This window comes from Amblyraja radiata, chromosome 4 (genome assembly GCF_010909765.2).
Source record: "Amblyraja radiata isolate CabotCenter1 chromosome 4, sAmbRad1.1.pri, whole genome shotgun sequence".
NCBI classification, from domain to species: Eukaryota; Metazoa; Chordata; class Chondrichthyes; order Rajiformes; family Rajidae; genus Amblyraja; species Amblyraja radiata.
The window spans coordinates 99,486,876-99,509,059 of NC_045959.1; the positions used below are offsets into that span (position 1 = coordinate 99,486,876).

The 22,184-nt window shown below is 39.4% G+C and overlaps 1 protein-coding gene and 1 long non-coding RNA gene across 2 annotated transcripts in view; one reads left to right on the forward strand and one right to left on the reverse strand.

Annotated features, from left to right (window-relative positions):
• Window positions 1–22,184, reverse strand: part of mib1 (MIB E3 ubiquitin protein ligase 1) — a 136,786-nt gene that overhangs the window by 44,603 nt on the left and 69,999 nt on the right. The gene's annotated exons all lie outside the window — the stretch shown is intronic.
• On the forward strand, window positions 3,127–12,257 carry LOC116972404. The gene is made up of 2 exons (XR_004411798.1): window positions 3,127–3,453; window positions 11,086–12,257. It is a non-coding gene; the product is annotated as an uncharacterized LOC116972404 (long non-coding RNA).

Sequence of the window (22,184 nt, forward strand, 5' to 3'; positions counted from 1 at the left end):
CCCTGTGCTTGACTTAACTTGACTTGAAATGGATTGACTTGACATGAAATGGATTGTTGGCCCTGCACTCACTGTGCTTGACTTGACTTGACCCACAACACCCATGCTAGCGCTCCAGAACCCCCCCCCCCCCCCACCACTGGCCACCAATGTTGGAATTGGTGGAGAGGTGGAATATTGCGTTGGGGGTCCAGCCCTCCCGTGTGAACCTGGGACACAAAGGGCCCCACATAGTCTAGTATCCCTCTAAAGCCTTCCTATCTATGTACTTGTCCAAGTGTATTTTAAGTGCTGTTATATTACTTGCCTCAACTACTCCTCTGGCAGCTCGTTTCATATACCCAACACCCTCTGTGTGAAAAATTTGCCCTCAGGATCCTATTAAATTTTTCTCATCTCACTTCAAACCTATACAAGGTCATGTGATTGGTGCAGAATTAGGCCATTCAGCCAATCAAGTGTACTCCACCATTCAATCATGGCTGATCGATCTCTCCGTCCTAACCCCATTCTCCTGCCTTCTTCCCATAACCTCTGACACCCATACTAATCAAGAATCTATCTATCTCTGCCTTAAAAATACCCACTGACTTGGCCTCTACAGCCTTCTGTGGCAAAGAATTCCATCGATTCACCACCGACTAAAGAAATTTCTCCTCATCTCTTTCCTAAGAGAACGTCCTTTAATTCTGAGGCTATGGCCTCTAGTCCTAGACTCGACCACTAGTGGAAACATCCTCGCCACATCCACTCTAGCCAAGCCTTTCGCTACTCTGTACATTTCAATGAGGACCCCCCTCATTCTTCTAAACTCCAGCTAGTACTGGCCCAGTGTTGACAAATGCTCATCATACATTAACCTACTCATTCCTGGGATCATTCGTGTAAACCTCCTCTGGACCCTCTCCAGAGCTAACACATCCTTCCTCAGATATGGTGCCCCGAATTGCTCACAATATACCAAATGTGGCCTGACAAGCACCTTATAGAGCCGCAGCATTACATCCCTGTTTTTGCATATAAGCCCTCTCCAAATAAATGCTGGCATTGATTTTGCTTTCTTTACTACCGATTCGACTTGCAGATTAACTTTTTAGGAATCCTGCGCCAGCACTCCCAAGTCCCTTTGCATCTCAGACTTCTGGATTCTCTCCCCATTTAGAAAATAGTCTATATTCTCTAGTTCTTGGTTTCCCTACCTTGGGCAAAGGACCATGCATTCATGATTTTATACCCTCTATACGATCACCCCTTAGACTCTTATGCTCCAAGGAAGAAAGGCCAGCTTGCGCAACCTTTCCCTATAGCTCAGGTCCTCGAGTCCTGGCAATCTTGTAAATCTTCTCTCCACTCTTTCCAATTTAATGACATTCGTCCTATAACAGGGTGACCAAAACTGCATGCCATACTCCAAATGCGACCGCACTAACATCTTGTGTAACAGATATAACCTGACACAAGGAAGAAGAAACAAGTTACTGGAGTTTAAAGTGCACAAATTAGTAGGCTTCCCACATTATACCAGTGACTATACTTCAATAATTGATTATACCAATTTAAGATTATTTTGAGGTCACAAAAAAACCTAAATAAGCAGAAGGTAGACAAAAAAGCTGGAGAAACTCAGCGGGTGAGGCAGCATCTATGGAAATATATGGAAATCTATGGAATTATAAATAAGCAGAAGTTTATTTTTCGTTACTAGGAAATATCAAGGACTTCCTGTACAACAGCATTGAATTCTACACCTTTCAGATTGTTTAGAAAAAGGTTTTTAAAAATGATTTTGATAAGATAAAATGCAAATTAGAAAAGTGGAGAGCAAATAAGAATTGTGGAGAAAACAGCAGAGATAATTAAGTGATCCGTCATCATTGGTAGGATGAAGAGGGGAGATAGAAGAACCAGGCCATTTCCAAAGAAGTTGGAGGCCTGGAAGAGTGGTGGGACAACTTCAAACAAGAAAGAGAATTAAGGCAGCAGCATTTTTGATATTACTTATACCGATTAACTTCAATTTATCGAACAAAATTTGCTGAAGTATTGCTCAACAATGTCACTAGTGGAAATTTTATACATGTTTATGACCACTCTGTCAGTGTTCAGAGGAAAAAAAACCTTATTTGGCGAAAGGTTACAATGTGTTCTTCTGCCATTTCCCCTCTCCCATACATGCATGATCAGCAACGCAAATGTAGACCCCTCCCCCCCCCCTCCTCCATCATTGTTTCATTGATTAATATCCTCCAATTGCAATTTTCATCATTGTGGTCTGCTAAGGAAGAGAATATTTTCAACGGTTCCAGACATCAAAGGACTCGTCCAATTGTAACCCCAATGTTTAATTTGGGTCTTAAATATGAATATAATATTGGATTTGGTCTTATTCCATGGTAACAATGAGATAGCAGCAGATGAATCAACATTCTGGATATAAAATTGACCTTCAGCAGAGATTAATTTTGCCTCCACTGTGAAATATTATGAAGACCTCCAGGACAATTACATTTGCAATAAAAAGTTAAATGATAAAAGACCTGATCCAACATCATTCAAATTAATTTGTTGCAAAAATATTAAACTCAAAGATGAACTGTACTGCTCTTACAATAAAATTTTGAAATTTTCTGCACAATTCAATTAGTGTTTCTAGAAACTTTTGACAGTAAGCAAATATCTTAACAGGATCCCTGTGATATATCCTCCACACTAGTCACATTTTCCCAGTAATCTATTACATTAAAAATGAGATCAAGTTACAAAATCCGTTTTCCTTCCCACTTTCCCTTGGTTCTCTGCAGTGCTTCTAAGTATAGTGCAGATTGCATCAGACTCTACCATGTGCAGTGCAGGAACATCGAAAAGCCAGGAAATATTAGTAGAAACATGAGAGACTGCTTTATTTGGTTCAACTAAAAATAGAAGCCAAATGGCACAGCCTTGTCACGGATCTGCAGGCGAAGCAATCAATAGGCTGAACACATGATAGAACTCCCCAGTTCTTGGATCGACAATCGACAGCTGAAAGGCTATTTTTTGCTATGGTTGACTAAATATGGTCAGGGAGGGAGAGATACTGGAGAGCTTGGTTGCCTGGTAATGCATGTTTCAAATGTTTAGCTGACTATAAAGCTAGGACAGTTTAGTTTTTCTTTCCGAGTGTAAAATGCATCCAGCAGCTTTTTGTGTGCGGAAACCCTGACCTCGGTAGCAGACCTGACCTCTGAAGAAACACTGTAGTCTCCAACAGATGTTCAATCTATACGTAAAGCCAGAAGTGAGAAGTGACGCAGTGCAGCGTCGAAGCAGGCAGAAGATCCATCTTTCCAACTAAAGTGTCGAACCTTTCTCAGCATCTTTCTCTCTCCCTCTATATCTTTCTGCTTCTCAGCTTCTGCTAATCACCTGAGCAACAACCCTGCTGTGTTCAACTTCTGGCAGGGCAAGCATAAGGTATTTGTTTCCCACTAATGTAGGCCATTGTTTGTTTCATTAATTTTTTTAAAAAGAAGAGCTGCTAAGGCTTGTGCATACTGCACATTTAAGACGTTTTTTTCCCATTGGCATTAATAGAATCATGTTTTTTTTAATTAAAAAATAATCAGTGCGTAACTAATCTGTGTAGCCTGCCCAGCAATAAATGGGACGATTTAGCTGCTGCAGCAAATAGTTTGGCTGAATTGACTGCAGCCTTCGTGGCTGTTAATTTAATTGAAAATTACTGCACGGTTCCAACAAACTTATTTTGCATTATATCAGGAGATGGTCAGTGTGCTACTATTAGTATCAGCTGTTAGCTATATGCATGTGTCGGACAAAGTGTCATCTAAGTTAAGGAGCAAAATTTATTGCTGCGATTTCAGTTGTATAAGATTTGGGTGGATCTTAAAGCATTTCTCTACGACAGGAATCCCAATGACTGCAGTAGCTAAAAGCTAACAAAATCAAGGTCATGGATTCCTGCTTGCCTTCAGAATTTGTTGCCACTAGTTTTAAAACCTGAGTTTGCATGCATGAAAATTGTAGATATGGCTGCGACAAGAATAACCTATTCTGAATACGTAGACTGCCAGCCTGATTTTTAAAATGCTGCAGTGCTTTTGCCTGTCCTGTTACTGTTCTAACTGCAATCCAGATGTATTCGGCCTCTAAACTTTTTTTAAAATTATGTTGCAAGAATTTAGTTATAATACTTAACCCATCATTTAATGGTCAATGAAATTCCTGAATGGAACTGCCCAGAGAACAAAATACATTTATGGAAATATTACAAGTACTGTGCCATACTCAAAGCACTTAATAGTTAAATTCCCCACAAATTTCAATTATCATAATCTACTTGCCTGAACACAAACTTTAATTTTGCAGTTCTTTTTATTTTCTTTGTATAATCATTAGGAAACAAACAATTTTCCTTCAAAGGCAGTAATTGTGGAATCCAAGGAAAAAACACTCACTAAGAGTAAACTGTTCATTTCACATAGGTACGTGCTGTTAGGAAATGTCTGGAACAGGTTTGTGCCACTTTCCTGCTCTGAAAGGAGTGAGTGGACATCAAATATGCTTCATTAAATAAATGCTTTCTAAACATTATATTTCCTTGCAACATATAAGGTGTTTGTACTTGAAACCCCACACAACAGCCCGATATTCTGAGGGATAATTTCAAAGTTCATTAAAACTCAACAATTAGACAGCACAGCATGAAGGCTACAAGAAACAGAAATGGATGAGATGTTTTCTTTAAAAGCCAAGCCAATAGATCAAACACACCAACTCTTTATAGGACAGTGTTCCAGGGTTAAAAAATTTAAGCGATTGCTACCCTTAACATCCTGCATGTAAACAAAATTATTGCAACAAACATTGGTCCTTACAAAATAATTCCAAATGATGATCAAAAACACAAAATTTGTGCATGCAAACACAGGGCAGATCATAATTAGAACTTTTGAAATATATTGCCACGGGTCAATCTAATTTCTGCAGGAAATGGGAAAAATGGATACATAGAAAATGAAGTACAACTGCTGGCATTTGATTTTGTGTGGGTGAAAGATTAACCTCCAGCTGCATTTTTTTTTAAGGTAATTGACAAAACTGCTTGAGAGAAATAACATTTTCTGCAGTATTTCTACCATATCAAGTTCAGCCTCTTGTGCATGCAATACTGGAGAAAAACTCATTTCAGTCATGGATAATCTTACATCAAAATTCACAATTTTTAAGCATTTATAATCAAGAGATGATCTGCAAATGTTTTCTCTGCCTGGAACACATACTTATTTATATGCCCATATGAACTTAAACAACTATGGAATGTAAAGAAGTATGTATTTCTGGTAGGCAACAAGCAACCAAGAAGAACACAAGCACCCAAAACGTGGACCAAAATATACAATGGAAAACAAATGAAACTGCTGGATGTATATTGTCTACTTGAGATAGATGCCAATATTTTCTCTTTCCTTGGCGAATACATGTGACTGGGAACAAATTTGATTGGAATGCAATAAATGCCACAGACTGGTATCTTCTGCTTGACTCTGTACTATTATAAAGCCAATAGGAAATGTAGGTCTAAGCATTCTTGTACAAAATAAGCTATTACATTCTACATCTTTAAGTATACAAATCGCATAGTTAATTAATGACTGGTTAAAATTACAAGTTATCAAACTGAATTTTAACTTTTCAAAATCATTCCATATAATTGATGATGCGGAAAGATTAAATTTGAAATATTTAACAACAAAAAAATCACCTAAAGTGTAATCCATTTAGGTCCTACTGGATAAACCAGTAAGTGTAAGACTTAAGAGCAAAGTATAACTCTCAGTTTTTGTCGTAGCATTCAATGGAACATTCAATACAAATAGAAGATATGGCAAAGTAGGATTTACGCTATTAAAGCTGTTAGAACATTAAAAAATACCATTGGTTATTCACAGCAAAATATATTCTTAACATTTAAAAACGCAACACCTATTGCGGATGGAGCTAATAAAATTTCTTGCTTTTTAAATAAAAAGGGGATTCTGTCCTTTATTTAATAATAAACCTCACACTAAAACTGATTTGAAATAATGCTAAACGGAGATTGGAAATTAAGGTCAGTAATATTCAATGAACACAAAAATAATTTCCATTTAAAATTAATATCTGAGCCTACAACAATAGCAGCTTAGGTTACTTCAAACAAGTTGTGTCAATGATGTATCCATTCATAAGTGCACAAAATTTCAATACATTTGAAAGATTACAAAACATACACAGCCGCCATACCATCTACTTTTTAAAGGCATAACAAGCTAAAAGTTAAGGTTAACAAATGTGAGACATAGCATATTCAACAAGTCGCTGCACAGTTACAACTGTTAAATATTAAATATTAACACTACACACTTTTGAGTTCTCCTGTTTATTAAAAAGTATAACAAAAATATTCATAATGCATCAACAATTAAATTTGGAAGAGTAGGTAAAATAGCCGTAACATACAACATTTTAAATATAGTACTGCTTTCTCATACCCTTTGATTGAAAACGTGTAATATCAGAGGTCTGAAATAATACTGCACAAGTTCAAGTGAGTGCCGTCAATCTGATTTAAAATATACAAAGTCCCTTTATAGGCTTCTGCATAAAAATTTGTTGTAGGTTCTGCAAATTTGAATACGTGGATAACTAATTAATCCAATCAAAATGTTAGCGACTATTTGGAAGGATTCATAATATCACAATACATCCCTTCTATTGTGTTTACTAGTTTGAAACAGCAATCACAATTAAAAGTAGTTAATTGGCTCTAAAGTGCTCCGAGACATTCTGAAAGGAGTTCCGAATTAGCTGTGTTCAATACATCACCACCCCTCACCTCCCCTCCGTTATCATGATTTATTCTATCCTTTTCCTGAAACTGAAAATAGAGTTTTCATTTTTAGAGAGCTGTAAATTAACTGACTCAATATTCTTAAGAAAAACATTTGCGATGGCATTAAAATAAAAAGTAGTAAAATATTCAATAAATCAAATATTATCTGTATTGCTAACAATTATTTTATTATGCTCCTGCAGGATCCGATTCTTTAAATGGTATAAAGAATTATCTTATTCCTATCCATATATCTGAAAGCTATTGCTCACTGATTTACTAATCCTTGCTGAATGTCACAGATAAAGCTTAATTACAAAATAAAGTTCTGCTCATTTGGCCCAATGTCTTCCTTGCTTCCCTCATCGTTCCACCTGGTCCCCCCATTACAGGAAGGATGTGGACGCTGTTGTAGAGGATACAGAAGTGGTTTAGCAGGAAGCTGCTTGGATCTGCTGAGAGATTGAACAAACTTGGATTGTTTTCTATGAAGCATTGGATGCTGAGGGAAGACCTGATATAAATGTATAAAATTATGGGGCACAGATTGGATAGACAGCCAGAATTTCTTACCCAGGGTGGAAATATCAAATACTCAAGGGAAGAGCTTTAAGGCAAGAGGGGGAAATTGTGAGGGGCAAGTTTTCTTCTTAAGAGTGGTAGGTACCTGGAACAAACACACTCAGTGGAGGAGATGAAAGCAGATACGATCGTAGCTTAAGAGGTTTTTAACATCTTTTAACCTGACTACATCACATCTTACAATAAGAAACTCGAGCATTTGTTGATTATATGCTGATCTCCAGACATCTTTCTTACATTGTAAAAATATATTGATTATTATTTAGTGTTAAAGCTAAAAAGTGATAGATCTACTGGATGAAGTGCAGTCTCCGACTCCAGTTAAGTACCACCCACACCTGTGCTGTGTGACTGGATGCGACTCATCCACTGTCTCAACACAGATGTGTTCTGTTTTTCCACTCAAACTTCATGTTAATGTTGTAAAGAGCCCAATGCAATGAAAGAGAACAAATATTTGCAAGCACTCAAGTAGACATTTATGATTTAAATCAGTTTAATTTTGTTTATTTATTTATTTTCTAATATATTTAAAAACTTGTATTTCATTAATACTTATTGGATAGTTTTGAATGCCTGCGAGTGATGGTTTTGACAGCTCGTGAGCTTGGGCCTCAATGATTATGAAGGCACTTCTGGAAGCATAACTGACCACTTGCACGCCAAAGGAATCCTGTAATACAGCCTGCTGTGCCAGGCCTTATTAATCAGCTAGGAGGCAGTCTCCTAGAAAACAAATGCATCCTGAACCATGCTGAAAGGTACAATATGTTTCAAAGACTGGTAACGGACGTGCTCTGGCAGCGAGCTCACGGATTCTGGATTTGAATCTGGATCTGGCATGAATGCACACTGCTCTTCAACCAGTCACTCTAGCACATCACGACAATGGTTATTATTAGCAAAGTTTACAGCTGACTTTATCACTGCTTTCCATTACACAGCACCTGTATAAAATGGCAGTGATAATGTGCCAAGAAAGTGCACTGAGCAGGACAACAGATTACTACAAAGTTTGTGATATCAGACACAATTATGCAACCAATGAAACATTCACAACAAATCAATACGGTTCAAAAAAGGTGCTCAAGGGATCCAAGAATAAAATTGTTTAAGTTTAAAGCCAAAGACATAGCAATGTGTAATTTTAACAATTTTAGTGAAATAATGGGGACTGGTGAAACTATGGGGCAAAAATTAGAACGGCAAGAAATATGTACAACAGTACATTCTCATGCACAATGCACCAACAGCATAGTTTCAAAATATCCTTGGTGTTTGGATTAGAACCCCGCATTTTAATATCTTTTTACAATAAATTATTTTAAAATATTACCTGGACATTGAAATAGGACCAAGGACACCATTGGAAATAGATTTATAACATAACCATAATCTTTGGTTCAATACAAGTACACCCTCAGGTATCACGCCTCTTTCCTAAAGCTTTTAGTGCCTTGCTATCTCCATCTTGCTCAACTCCCCATCAAGTTTCCTTCTTTCACAGCAGGACTTCACTTTTATATTTTTCTCGGCACAATTAATTTCCAAATTTCCTGCCAGAGAATCTGAAAGGTAGAGATTCAAAACTACTGTCTGAGAATGAACCAATACAAGAGCACATGAAAGCCATAAAAATAATATTTAATTGGCATCATGGTTGGCACACACATTGTGGGCCCAAGGGCCTGTTCTTGTGCTGTATGATTTTATGCTATAGAATATGTTCATTATTAACCAAATAACTAGGACCATTTTTCATTTTTATTTAACACAGTAATTGGGAGGGGGTTGGAAACAATTAAAGATATTGTGGAAAAAAGGTCAATGTATGCATCATCTCTATTAGCAGTTATGTTTGCCCACCTTCTCAACAGCCAATGCTTTACTAAAGCTGGTAAAATGGAACCAAATCAACTTTGCAATGGATTTGGTCCCCTTCAACCAGCTGTAGCTGTGCATTGATCACAACATGAGGAGGGTTGAAAACAGTATTCACATCAGCACACGAGTTAATCTATGAACAAAGAGCCTTTAGTAGGTACTGATATTAATAACTGGTTTTCAAATCTTCAGGGTTAATCTAAGACCCAATTCATATTTCTTAAAGAGTCAATCCAAATACTAAACCTTAACTGAACTATGTATCTATTTGTATATTTATCCTGAATGTACACATTGCTTAAATGTATTATCTAATCAAAAAGAATAACTAACTTACAACTGATTTGAACTGAAACTGTGAAAAGCATTTGGTGATCACTGATCAGCTACATTATTTTAAAAGATGAACAAACTAAAATCATATTTTAACATAAAAGTACATATGTTGTAAAGAACGTTAGAATATTTACAACACCACCAAGTATGATAACACCCTGCAAGGAAGCGTTGCAAGTACTCCTACTGTTAAATTAAGAGCAAAGCCATAGTACACTATGTTATTAAAGGTGTTCACATAAGAAACATTGATTTGGCTATTTTAGCAGTTACTTAACATTGCACTTAAAAATGTAATACTTAAAATTGGTCTCATTGTAGTATTTAATTAATTATGCTTTTAATCCTCCCTTGCAAACACACATTTACATTTAAAATTCACATTTCAACAGTTTTAAATCTTGAAACAGTCCATACAGGATCTCTGAAAGACAAATTGTAAAACCAAGAGATAACTAAAATGCTTCTGGCTAATTTGTTCATTGTTTTTACAGCAGTATCCTTGAACATCCTTTTATCACCTTCACAGAGGTAGTCTCAGACATCTGCAATGCAGTTACAGCTACTGACTGACACGTTGAACAGTGTACTTATTACTCAGGATAGGGACTGAACAAAGCACATTGGGGAATCCGATGTGCACTGACAATAAGTGGGCAACATTAAACATAAACCTATGCAAAATCAACCACAAAATAAATTTGATCAGTTGCTTAGTATCACTGCTATTTTAAATAAGTTGGGTGGCGTCGCACACGGTGAATACTAAATAGACATTCAAAATAACAATCATTTTTGTTTACAAGATTACCAATTAACAGAATTCAGTATGTGATCAGGAAAAGATCCTGCTGAGAACAATCTCTTACATGTCTTATGAAAAGCAAGACGTTAACTGTTGAGATTCCCTGAAGGCAATTGATAGAGGCTTAAATAAAATATAATTGTTTACTGTCCAAATTCTGAATAGGAGTTAAAAATTGATATGGCAAAAAAAACAGGCATTTATTTAGCATATGCTAGATTGCTGCAGTTTCTAATTTGCGTTCTGAATTTGAAAAACTAATACACCTTGGTTAACTTTGCAGAGGATACCAAACTATGAGCAGCAGAATTAAATAATTACACAATCTGAAAGTCAATATAAAATGGCAGAATAACAAATGAAGCCTAATGCTGATAACATTAAAGAACCACACTGACAAAATAGAACATGTATAAAAAAATCCATATCTCAAAAGATGCAAATACACTTAACTACTATTTACATAATTTTGAAAATAATCTCGGTTCTATTGCAGATAAACATGACAGAAATTTGTACACAGATTATATGATTAAATACTAAGTTTTAGTGAAAATTGATATGAAAGCTAAGTGCTGACCCTGTTCTCTTCTCTGTCAATTAGGCTCGGGACCTCTATTTAACAACCAATCTGGAAGTGTGCCAGCCTTGATTATGTATTCATCTCTTCTGAGCACCTTAAACCCAGGACTTCTTGGCCTCATAATAGACCATGTCCTTCTCAATATACTCCTCAGAGAAAAGCTGTGAACAACAGGAACCATCCTACAGTGTTCATAAACATACAGAAAGCTCTTAACCTATTAGGAATGCATCTATAAATTCCTGCCAAAATTGGCTTTCAAGTATTCTCATCATTCAGGAAGAAAGGACAACAACCATCCAGTGAGGGAATTAAATATCTGTGATACAGCAGAAGTTTCAACACACTGACAGGATCAAACAAAGTCTGAACAAATGCAATACTCCACTGACAACTAGGATAACCTTGTCACCCATTCCTCATTTCAGCAAAGGTATGTCAATTCTGGTGCAGTCACCATGACAAGCCAGAGGGCCCAGAATGAGGTTCACGGGCAAACAGAACATATTTTACTTTCTATTTGGCAAAGATGCTGCAGCCACTGTAGAGGTTATGCCAGCTGCACTATCAAACTCCCTCAGCACTGCCAAATGTAACTAACCGACTGAATTTATCCAAATTGTGTTGATCAGGATGTTAGGTCTTCTTTCTGACCGAGTCAAGGTTGACATGTATAAAATAAAAAAACTATTAGCATTAACAGAATGCACTGATGTCCTGCAAAGCAGAACACCCAAAAGCACTACAACGAAGTTTGACAATGAAGCTAATGATCTTAATTAGATTAAGAAAGATAATTTTATTCCACTCATTGAGTGTATATGAAATGATGAGGGAGACACACACCCTCGTAGGTTTTGGTACCATCTGGATAGTCAGCGAGTAACCATAATCTACAAGGATATACATCAAGAGTGGGAATTTGGGAATGGTTAAATTTCAGATGGCATTTCAACAAAAGGACAAATTTATATTGTCAATTTCTTATTATTCCTCCAGAGTTTTCACATTCTTAAAAGTTAATTTTCTTTTAACTGATCAGTTTACTATTCAAAAGGCAGAGAACAGGACAAAAATGTTGGGCAAAATGCATTCCTTCCACAACCATTGTAATTACAACAGTGGTGGCATTAAATCGGATGCAGGCAGCAACATCAAACCCAAGACTTGTTATGCGAATCCTTCTGGACCAATATAAATACAATAAGTTTAAATAAAAGAGTAAATACAGTGATATGCTAAAGTACTTGTTCATATCAAGTAAAATGCTGGTCATTGTAAGAACATGGCAGAGAACAGAACTGTATCATGGTGTACTAGTAAAAAGTAAACAATTTAAAACTAAGATGCATGTAAAGGGGCATATCATATGCCAAAATACACAAAAAACTAATTTAAATATAAAGGTGATCCAACTGGGAACACTCCCTTCAGATTGGAGAGAAACATGATATAATTTAAGTAATAAAGGTGGTGTTTCAGATCTCGACCTGAAACACCATCTATTCCTTCGCTCCAGAGATGCTGCCTGTCCCACTGAGTTACTCCAGCATTTTGTGTATAGGGTGATTTCACGAAAGGTCACTGGAGCGTAAATCCCCAGTCACGTGACCGAAAATTTTAACTGGAGGACAAGCGTCACTTCCGGTACATGTTAGTGAATGGGAAAACACGCACTTTCACACCCGTTAAAAACATCGAAAACGGTCAGTTTTTGAGCTGCAATTTACGGAGCCAGTCGGGGTGACCGTGAGGAACAGCTACCTAAATTTACAGTCCAAAAAAAAGATAGAAACTAAGGTAAATACAAGAGGGAGCTGAAGGTGTAAAAAAGGCGGAAGTGCTAGCGGACTTTTTTCTTGGAGATTTAAAGATCCAAAATATCGGGAATTATCGCGTTTGCTCGCTGAATTTCATCAAAAGTGGCATTATCGACTTTTTTATCTTTATTCATTTGTTATATGAAAAGTTTTAAAAGTTAGAAACCCGTCAGTAAAATTGCAAAATCGCCCATGGTTCTCGGGTGGGTTTTAACATGCAAAATGAACATGCTTCTGAAGCTCCATTTACCATTTAAATAATCGTAAGCTTGCATCTCAGTAAAATTGATTTCCAAACGCATTGAGAGTTTACGATTATTTAAATGGTAAATGGAGCTTCAGAAGCGTTTTCATTTTGCATGTTAAAACCCACCCGAGAACCATGGGCGATTTTGCAATTTTACTGACGGATTTCTAACTTTTAAAACTTTTCATATAACAAATGAATAAAGATAAAAAAGTCGATAATGCCACTTTTGATGAAATGCAGCGAGCAAACGCGATAATTCCCGATATTTTGGATCTTTAAATCTCCAAGAAAAAAGTCCGCTAGCACTTCCGCCTTTTTTACACCTTGAGCTCGCTCTTGTATTTACCTTAGTTTCTATCTTTTTTTTGGACTGTAAATTTAGGTAGCTGTTCCTCACGGTCACCCCGACTGGCTCCGTTAATTGCAGCTCAAAACCTGGCCGTTTTCAATGTTTTTAACGGGTGTGAAAGTGCGTGTTTTCCCATTCACTAACATGTACCGGAAGTGACGCTTGTCCCCCAGTTAAAATTTTCGGTCACGTGAGTGGGGATTTACGCTCCAGTGACCTTTCGTGAAATCACCCTATACCTAGGAAATAGATCATATTAAACAATGGGTAACCATGAACTTGGATCGATTCCATTCACCTGATACCAACAGGGCCAATGATATGTTACTTAGTTACCCAAGTTCAATGTTAAACGAAACCTTTAACATTTTTTTTTTTTTAACATGATTGACTTTTATTATGTAACATTAATAAAAGTATATTATTAAAAAACAAGCATGAAGTCAGTGTGATATGTTTCCAAGATAAACAGGGTCAGAAGCTTTCCTAAATGCAGAATTAAGCTACAGAGCAGTAGCTATATGGTGCAGTGAAGTTCCAGGGTGTACCTTCTGTTAGCAATAATTCAATACGCACACAAATGCACCCACCCTATCAAATCCCCTTCGAATCTTGTGTTTCAATACAATCACCCCTTATTCTTCTAGACCCAAATGTGCACATTTCCAACCAATTCAACATTTTCTCAACTCCTCCCAGGATTTAACATAGTGAACCTTCTCTGTGCTAGTACCCAAGGAATTTTATCCTTTCTTAAATATCAACAAAACTATTTCACCAACACTTCAGGCTATTATATTCCATGCCCCAAAAGGCCAATATTCTGTTAGGTCCCCACTGGTTCTCCACATCTGCATGCTAACTTCTTGTTTTGTGGACTAGGATGCCCACTGTCTCACATCATTCTCTAGCCTTAAATAATATTGTTTTATTATTATTTCTTCCAAAATGGATAATCAGACATTTTCACAAATTATATTCCATTTGCCAACATCTTACCCATTTAACCTATCAATATTCTTTTAAGGCTCAGTGTCTTCCCACAACTTGCCACAACTTTTGTACCATGATCAAATTTTGTTACAGCAAAGTTAAGACTCAGCACTATTCACTGTCTATTCCAGTATTTACTGACCATCAATCAAAATATGACCCATTTATCCTGATTGTTTTCAGTTAGTTAGTAGCTCCCTAAACATGTCAACCAAGTTCTTATCCCATGCAATATTTAAAGGGTTGATGGTGGAGATGCAATGGCAAAGATTTAAAGTCCGCATGGATGGACCCCCAATATTATTCATCCCCGTCTGGCGAAAAAATAAAACAGGGAAGGCTGCTCAACCGTGGCTAACGAGGGAAATCAAGGATTGTGTTAAATCCAAGGAAGAATATATATTGGCCAGAGGAAGCAGCAAACCGGAGGACTGGGAGAAATTTATAACTCAACAGAGGAGGACAAAGGGGTTAATTAAGAGGGGGGGAGGGTGGGGGGGGAAGAAAGAGCATGAAAGGAAGCTTGCGGGAAATATAAAAACTGACTCTAAAAGGTTCTTTAGATATGTAAAAAGGAAAAGATTAGTTTAGACAAATGCACGTTTCTTGCAGTCAGACAGGTGATTTATAATGGAACACAAGGAAATGGCAGAACAGTTAAACGAGTACATTGGTTCTGTCTTCACTAAGGAAGACCCAAACAATCTTCCAGAAATACTAGGGGACAGAGGATCTCGTGGGAGGGAGGAACTGAAGGGTATCCACATTAGTCAGGAAATGGTGTTAGGTAAACTGTTGGGATTGAGGGCAGATAAATCCCCAGGGCCTGATGATCCTGCTCTCCACACCTCGAACATCTGGCGGTGAAGTGCCGCCCCTTCTACCTCCCAAGGTACCATCATCCTGACCGTGGTCCACATCCCACCACAGGCAGACGTCCGTCTGGCACTGGAGGAGCTGCACGCTGTGGTCAACAAGCACCAGACGTCTTACCCCGAGGCGTTCACCACCATAGCTGGGGACTTCAATAAAGCCAACCTGAAGAAATCGCTCCCAAACTTCCACCAACATGTCTCCTGCTGCACCAGAGGACCAAACACCATCGACCACTGCTACACCACCATCAAGAATGCCTATCGCTCTATCCCTCGCCCTCACTTCGGTAAATCCAACCACACCGCGGTGCTGCTTCTTCCTGCCTACAGGCAGCAATTGAAGAGCGCACCCCCCGAGGTGAGGACTGCACAGAGCTGGTCGGGGGGGGGGGGGGGGGGGGGAGGGGAGGGGGCAGAGGAACAACTACAGGACTGTTTGGAGTCTGTAGACTGGGCAATGTTCAGGGAGTCGGCAACGGACCTGAACGAATACACCACCGTCGTTACAGACTTCATAAAGAAATGTGTGGAGGGCTGCATCCCAACAAAAACCTTCCAAGTGTTTCCCAATCAGAAGCCTTGGATGAATTATGAGATCCGCACTCTTCTGAGGACCAGACACCGGGCATTCATGTCTGATGATACAGTGGTCTACAAGAAGTCCAGATACGACCTTGGTAAGGCCATCTAAAAGGCCAAAAGGGACTTCTGCTCGAAACTGGAGGATGAGACAGATGTTCGGCAGCTGTGGCGGGGCTTGAATGCAATCACCTCCTACAAGGCGAGATCAGGAGGCAACTCGAATGTCGGCGAAACATCAATCCCTGACGAGCTCAATGCGTTTTACGCACGCTTTGATAGGGAGAACACCGATGTGCTTTCACGAGCCCCCATTCGCTGTGATGGTATTTCAGTCAGTCACAGAGGCCGACGTCAGAAAATCCTTCAGAAGGGTGAACCCCCGAAAAGCGCCTGGACCTGATGGCATACACGGTCGTGTTCTAAAAACCTGTGCGGACCAACTGGCTGGAGTTTTTACGGACATTTTCAACCTCTCACTTCTGAGGTCTGAGGTTCCCACCTGCTTTAAAAGGGCATCAATTATACCGGTGCCCAAGAAGAGCAAGGTGACGTGCCTCAATGACTATCGACCAGTGGCACTAACTTTAGATGATCAGCCATGATCATATTGAATGGCTATGCTGGCTCGAAGGGCCGAATGGCCTACTCCTGCACCTATTTTTCTAATAGCCCACATCTCTTGGTTCACCTTTATCCAACCCTGTTTGATAAAGACTGAAGCAAAGAATTGAAGAAAATTTAGAAAACACAATTTTCCTTCCAAAAAAACATGTTATCCCTGCTCAACAGGTCTAATGATTTTGGAATCGGGTAAACAACCTCTGATCTTTAATTTCACAAAAATAATTTGTGGCAAGTCCAGTTAAGTTAATCAACTGCAGAAGTACCATATGTTTCAAAGGTAGGGGATTTCTGTTGAAGATGGACATTGTACATTGCATATTAAACCAGCATCAGAGACCCACACCACCCTGGCCAGACTTACATTTTACTCCTGCCATCAGGAAGGTGGTGTAGGAGCCTGAAAACTAACATTCAGGTTCAAAAGTTGTTTCTTCCCAACAACTATTAAGCTGTTAAACACTGCAACCTCCAACTAAGCTCCGAACTACATAGACTTAGTGTGTGCTTGATTTTTTAATATATTTAACTTTTTTTTGTTGTTTATTATGGTGTTTACATTTACATATCTGTTGTCCTGCAGCAAGAAAGTATGTAATTGTTCTGTTTTGGGATACATGACAATAAAACACAATTGACTTTTGACATGGTCACAGCATACAAGGAAGTAATTTGGCCAGTCAAATCTACATTCGTTCTTGGGAATCATATTCTTATCAAATCCCTTTTGACATCCTTACAATGACTCCAGATAGCATCATCAATCCTAACCACTTGCCACCTTCATCATATAGTCATAGATTCTTACAATGTGGAAACCAGCCCTTCGGCCCAACTTGCCCACATCGCCCAACATGTCCCATTTACACGAGTCCCATCTGCCTGCATTTGGCCCATATTTCTCTAAACCTGTCCTATCCATGTACCTGTCTAAATGTTTCTTAAATGCTGTGAAAGTACCTGCCACAACTATCTCCTCCAGCAGCTCTTCTCATATACCCACCACACCCACCCTTATGTGATAAAGTGACCCCTCAGATTCCTATTAAATCTTTCCCCCCTCAACTTAAACATACCGGATTTGCTGGCAATGAAGACGCACCTGCGTCGAAGGCACACACCCCCATTTTGAGTTGCTAAAGTTTGAAACAAGGCTGGCGGGACAAATAAATAAATAATTTATAAAAAAATAAGGTGACAATTCAATTTGCCCAAGGCTTCCAGATCTCTTCCATTCTGAATGATTGAATGGGTGGGGGGTGGAGGGTGACGGCAGGTGGAGAGATGGTGGGAAAAACGGGAGCACACCGGGACAAGTTGCATTGAACGACATGGACCGGGCAGTGAATGCCAAGCAGTGTCACTCAGCGCAGCAAGTGAAGCCATGTCCTGCTCCCGACGGCAGTCGGAATTTAAGGATTTGGGGGAAGCGGCTGACATGAGCGAGGCCGGCGAGTGGCAGGAGAGAGGTGTTCAGTCGGAGAGCATTGCCAGAGGTGAGTGGGCCAGCAGAAGGTGCTGAGGAGGTGGCCGGTTCCGCTGGAGGCCGGGTGGCTGGAGGCCACTCGCAGCCACCCGAGCTACTTCCCTCCCCGGCCACAATGCGGTGGTTCCGCGCCCGGAACACCGCGGCATCGGTGAGTGAGTTGCTGGCATGATCCCCACCCCCTCCTTCTCAACGCTCCTGCCCGTGCTGACCCGGGCCAGACTCCCCACACGCTGTGAAAGGAACTCTCTCCCCTCCCCCTCCCCCAGCAGCGCTGTCCTTTTACAGCCACTTCAAACTTTACAGCCGCTTCCCATCAGCTGCCAGCAATGAAGATCGTTCTTAATGTTGCTGTACTGAAGGATAGCCAAGTCTATCTTTCTTGGCTAACAACCTAACCTTCGGCCTTCAAGACGCAGGTACATTTTCATGCCTTATTTTTGGGTAAAAAATAGCGTCTTCATTGCCGGGAAATACGGTATGTCCTCTGGTTCTGGATTCCCCTACTCTAAAGCACGAGAATCTGTGCGACTACCCAATCTATTTCTCTCCTGATTTTGCTCGGCTCAATAACATCATGAACCAGAGCTTTGTATCAGAATTTTCTCCCTACACCAATTGGGCCTCCTCCTGCACCTATTTTCTATGTTTCTATGGCAGGCATGGGTTATTCATTGGGGACGATCAGCCATGATCACAATGATGGCGGTGCCGGCTCGAAGGGCCGAATAGCCTCCTCCTGCACCTATTTTCTATGTTTCTATGGGACAGTTTCCTTTTTGCTATTCCATTTATACTTTCCACGTTTTTAAATAATTCTCTCAAATCTACTACAACCATGTTCAAAGAAGGAAAACATCAACATCTCTAGTCTATCCTTTTAACTGAAGTCGGTCATCCCTGGGTTCTTTTAGTATATCCCTAACTTCTCTACAACCTTTATACAACTTTAATTGTATTCCAAATGTGCGCATCACAGAAATTGGCACAATACTCTAAATATTGTCAAACCAACGTTTTTGAATGTTCAACAGGACTTCTTTTGATCTTCAAATGTTATTCGGCACTGAATGCTATAAATCTCAAATTGGTGCGAACTACATTTTTGGAAAAAATATGAAGGAGGTGGGTGCAATGTGAATAAATATAACTTGATCTGACCGTAAGATGCAAGCTGGATGGTTAGTCTTGAAGCAATCCTGACGAACACCTGGAACAAAGGCGATTGGCCGTGCAATATCTAAAGCCATTTTCCGTTATGTGATGTTCGGGCCATAAAATGTCCTTCTCCACATTTCCTTTAACTTCACGGTCATTCAGCCACATTGATGTGACACATCAGTCAAATCCTGCACTGATGTCAAGGGCAGTCACTCCTCCTACAGTAGTTCAGCACTCCTGCTCATGCATAGACCAAGCAAGCAACAACAGCCAGTTATTAGAGAAATGTCACAATAGCATTGTCGATGGCATTAAACACTAACTTCAGAGCAGAGTATTATCCATCACGGGAAAAGTTTTTGAAGATCAAAATCTTAAACACAGCAAAAAACGAATTGTTTACTACAGAGCTGTGATTAGAACCAGTGGAATGAGAGCGCTCAAGGGGTTGAGAAGTCAGTTACTCGCGGCTCCCCAGGGCACAGAAACAGCACGATGACTGCAGATGGTGAAAGGACGACGGGTTTGCAGGGTCAAGTTGGTGGAGAGAGCTGCTAAATGTCCTACATAGCCTGAGGATCGCATAGAACAGGCGCCACTGTTGCCCCAGAGGGCAGAGTAGCATGCAGATTGCATGCAGTGTGAAGCACTGAGGCAGTAGAAGACACCAAAACCATTTCCAGGCCAGCCTGACCCCTACATCACAGACCCAGTGCCGCAACTAGGAGAGTGGAGCCTTTAAAGCCAAGATAAAGCTCAAAATCTTTAAGAACTTTAGAAGGTACAAGATTGTGCCGGAAACATGTTTTGCCTCAGAAGAAATCTACTATTTTTACACTACAATCTTTGCACATGTATAATTGTGCTTATGCATAATATGATTTTACTGAATTATATCCAAAATGAAGAATTGCACTGCATCAATAAATTGCCATTAAACTATTGAATCCTTGCAGTATAATATTCCACAGTAAACTGGTGTCAGAATATACTGAGAATCAGAACGTGATGTTAAGATATTTATGTAATTGCATGTTATTAATTTGTTAGATTAATTTGTTAGATTTGTTATACAAGCAGAAAGAGGAGGAATGAAACAGATCTTTGATAGATGTAATTAAAAACAATACAAGCATAAAGACAGCGCATCATCTGGCTGAACTCCACAAGAAGATGCTGGATATAAACAAAAATTACAATTGTCACCTGCCAGCTTGTTACCCGTTTCAAATACAATTGATACACACTGCATTTAAAGCAGGCAATTTGCTGCTGTGGTACAGAGGAGCAAAGAATACCACCAGAGGTCTGACTTCATGCTGACCTTAGTGCAGCACTGTATTCAGTTAGAAGATTAACAACTGAAAAACTAAAGACAAGAATACTGCCACAATGCATCTATCTAAATGCATGACTGGTAACATAACAGTGATAGATTCAGATGCAGTTTATTGTCATAAACACCAAGGTGCAATGAAATTCCTTTTCACATGAAGCTTAGAGTGAACAGCATACGTACAGTAATGATAAATACAACATGCACAAAATAGCAGAATGCTGCATGACTGTAGTACAATCAGTCAAATCAGAAGTAGTGCAAAAGAATATGAAATGGATAAACTGCACGAGATAGTTACGAATAAAAGTACATGGCAGCATCTTAGTGTGTGTTCGTGAGAAACAACGACGTCTGATGACTGCAATGTGTTACATGGAATGAGGACAGCTTTTTTTGTGCTTGTCAATTTCCAAAGTGACTTGTATGTGTTTTTTTAGTTCGTGAACAAAATCGTATTATAACCAATTAGGTTCGCTTAATGCCAATAGTGTTCCCCCAGTTCATCACTCGCATTATATCTAACTCATGTTATGGAAACACCCGTAATAGCAGAACTACCTGTACAACTAAATCAGGTCTATGCTCGTGTAGGAAGGAACCACAGATGTAGGGTTACACCGAAGATAGACACACAATGCTGGAGTAACTTGGGCAACATCTCTGTGAAAATGACAGATCAAAGCAGACAGTAATGAAGGAAATGGAAAATCGTACATTGTTAGCTGAGATGACAATGAACTCTGAGGGATAGCGGAGTTAAAGGATATGGAGAAAAGGCATGAATGGGGTACTGATTGTGGATGATCAGCCATGATCACATTGAATGGCAGTGCTGGCTCGAGGGGTCGAATGGCCTACTCTTGCACCTATTGTCTATTGACTAATCAGTAAAATTATTCAGGACAGTGAAACTAGTCAGAGAACTAGGGTGGGGGAGGGACAGAGAGAGAGGGAAAGCAAGGATTACTTGAAGTTAGAGATATCAATATTCATACTGCCGGGATGCGAGCTGCCCAAGCAAAATATGAGGCGCTGTTTCTCCTATTTGCATTGGGCAGTGGAGGTGGCCCAGGACAGAGAGGTCAGAATGGGAGGGGGTGTTCAAGTGTTTGGCAACCGGGAGATCGCGTCGGCCAAGGCTTGACCAGATTTGGGTCAGCTCTTTTAATTCTGACATGTATCCAGTATTCAATGAAAACAAATTTGAAACGGTGACTGATAATTTGTATCGAACACATTTGGAAAAATGCATGTGTAACACAGTTCACACAGATTTTCTCCGCAAATTCAACACATGTTTTTGCTGAATTTCAGAAAAACACAAGGTGCTGGAGCAACTACAATCAGTACCTTGTCCAACCACCACATCTTTTCCAGCTTGGTCTCCCCCCCCAACTGCAATAATCAGTCTATCAGTCTGAAGAAGGACCCCAACTCAAAACGTCACATAGAAACATAGAAAATAGATGCAGGAGGAGGCCATTCGGCCCTTCGAGCCTGCACCGCCATTCAATATGATCATGGCTGATCATCCAACTCAGTATCCTGTACCTTCCTTCTCTCCATACCCCCTGATCCCTTTAGCCACAAGGGCCACATCTAACTCCCTCTTAAATATAGCCAATGAACTGGCCTCAACTACCT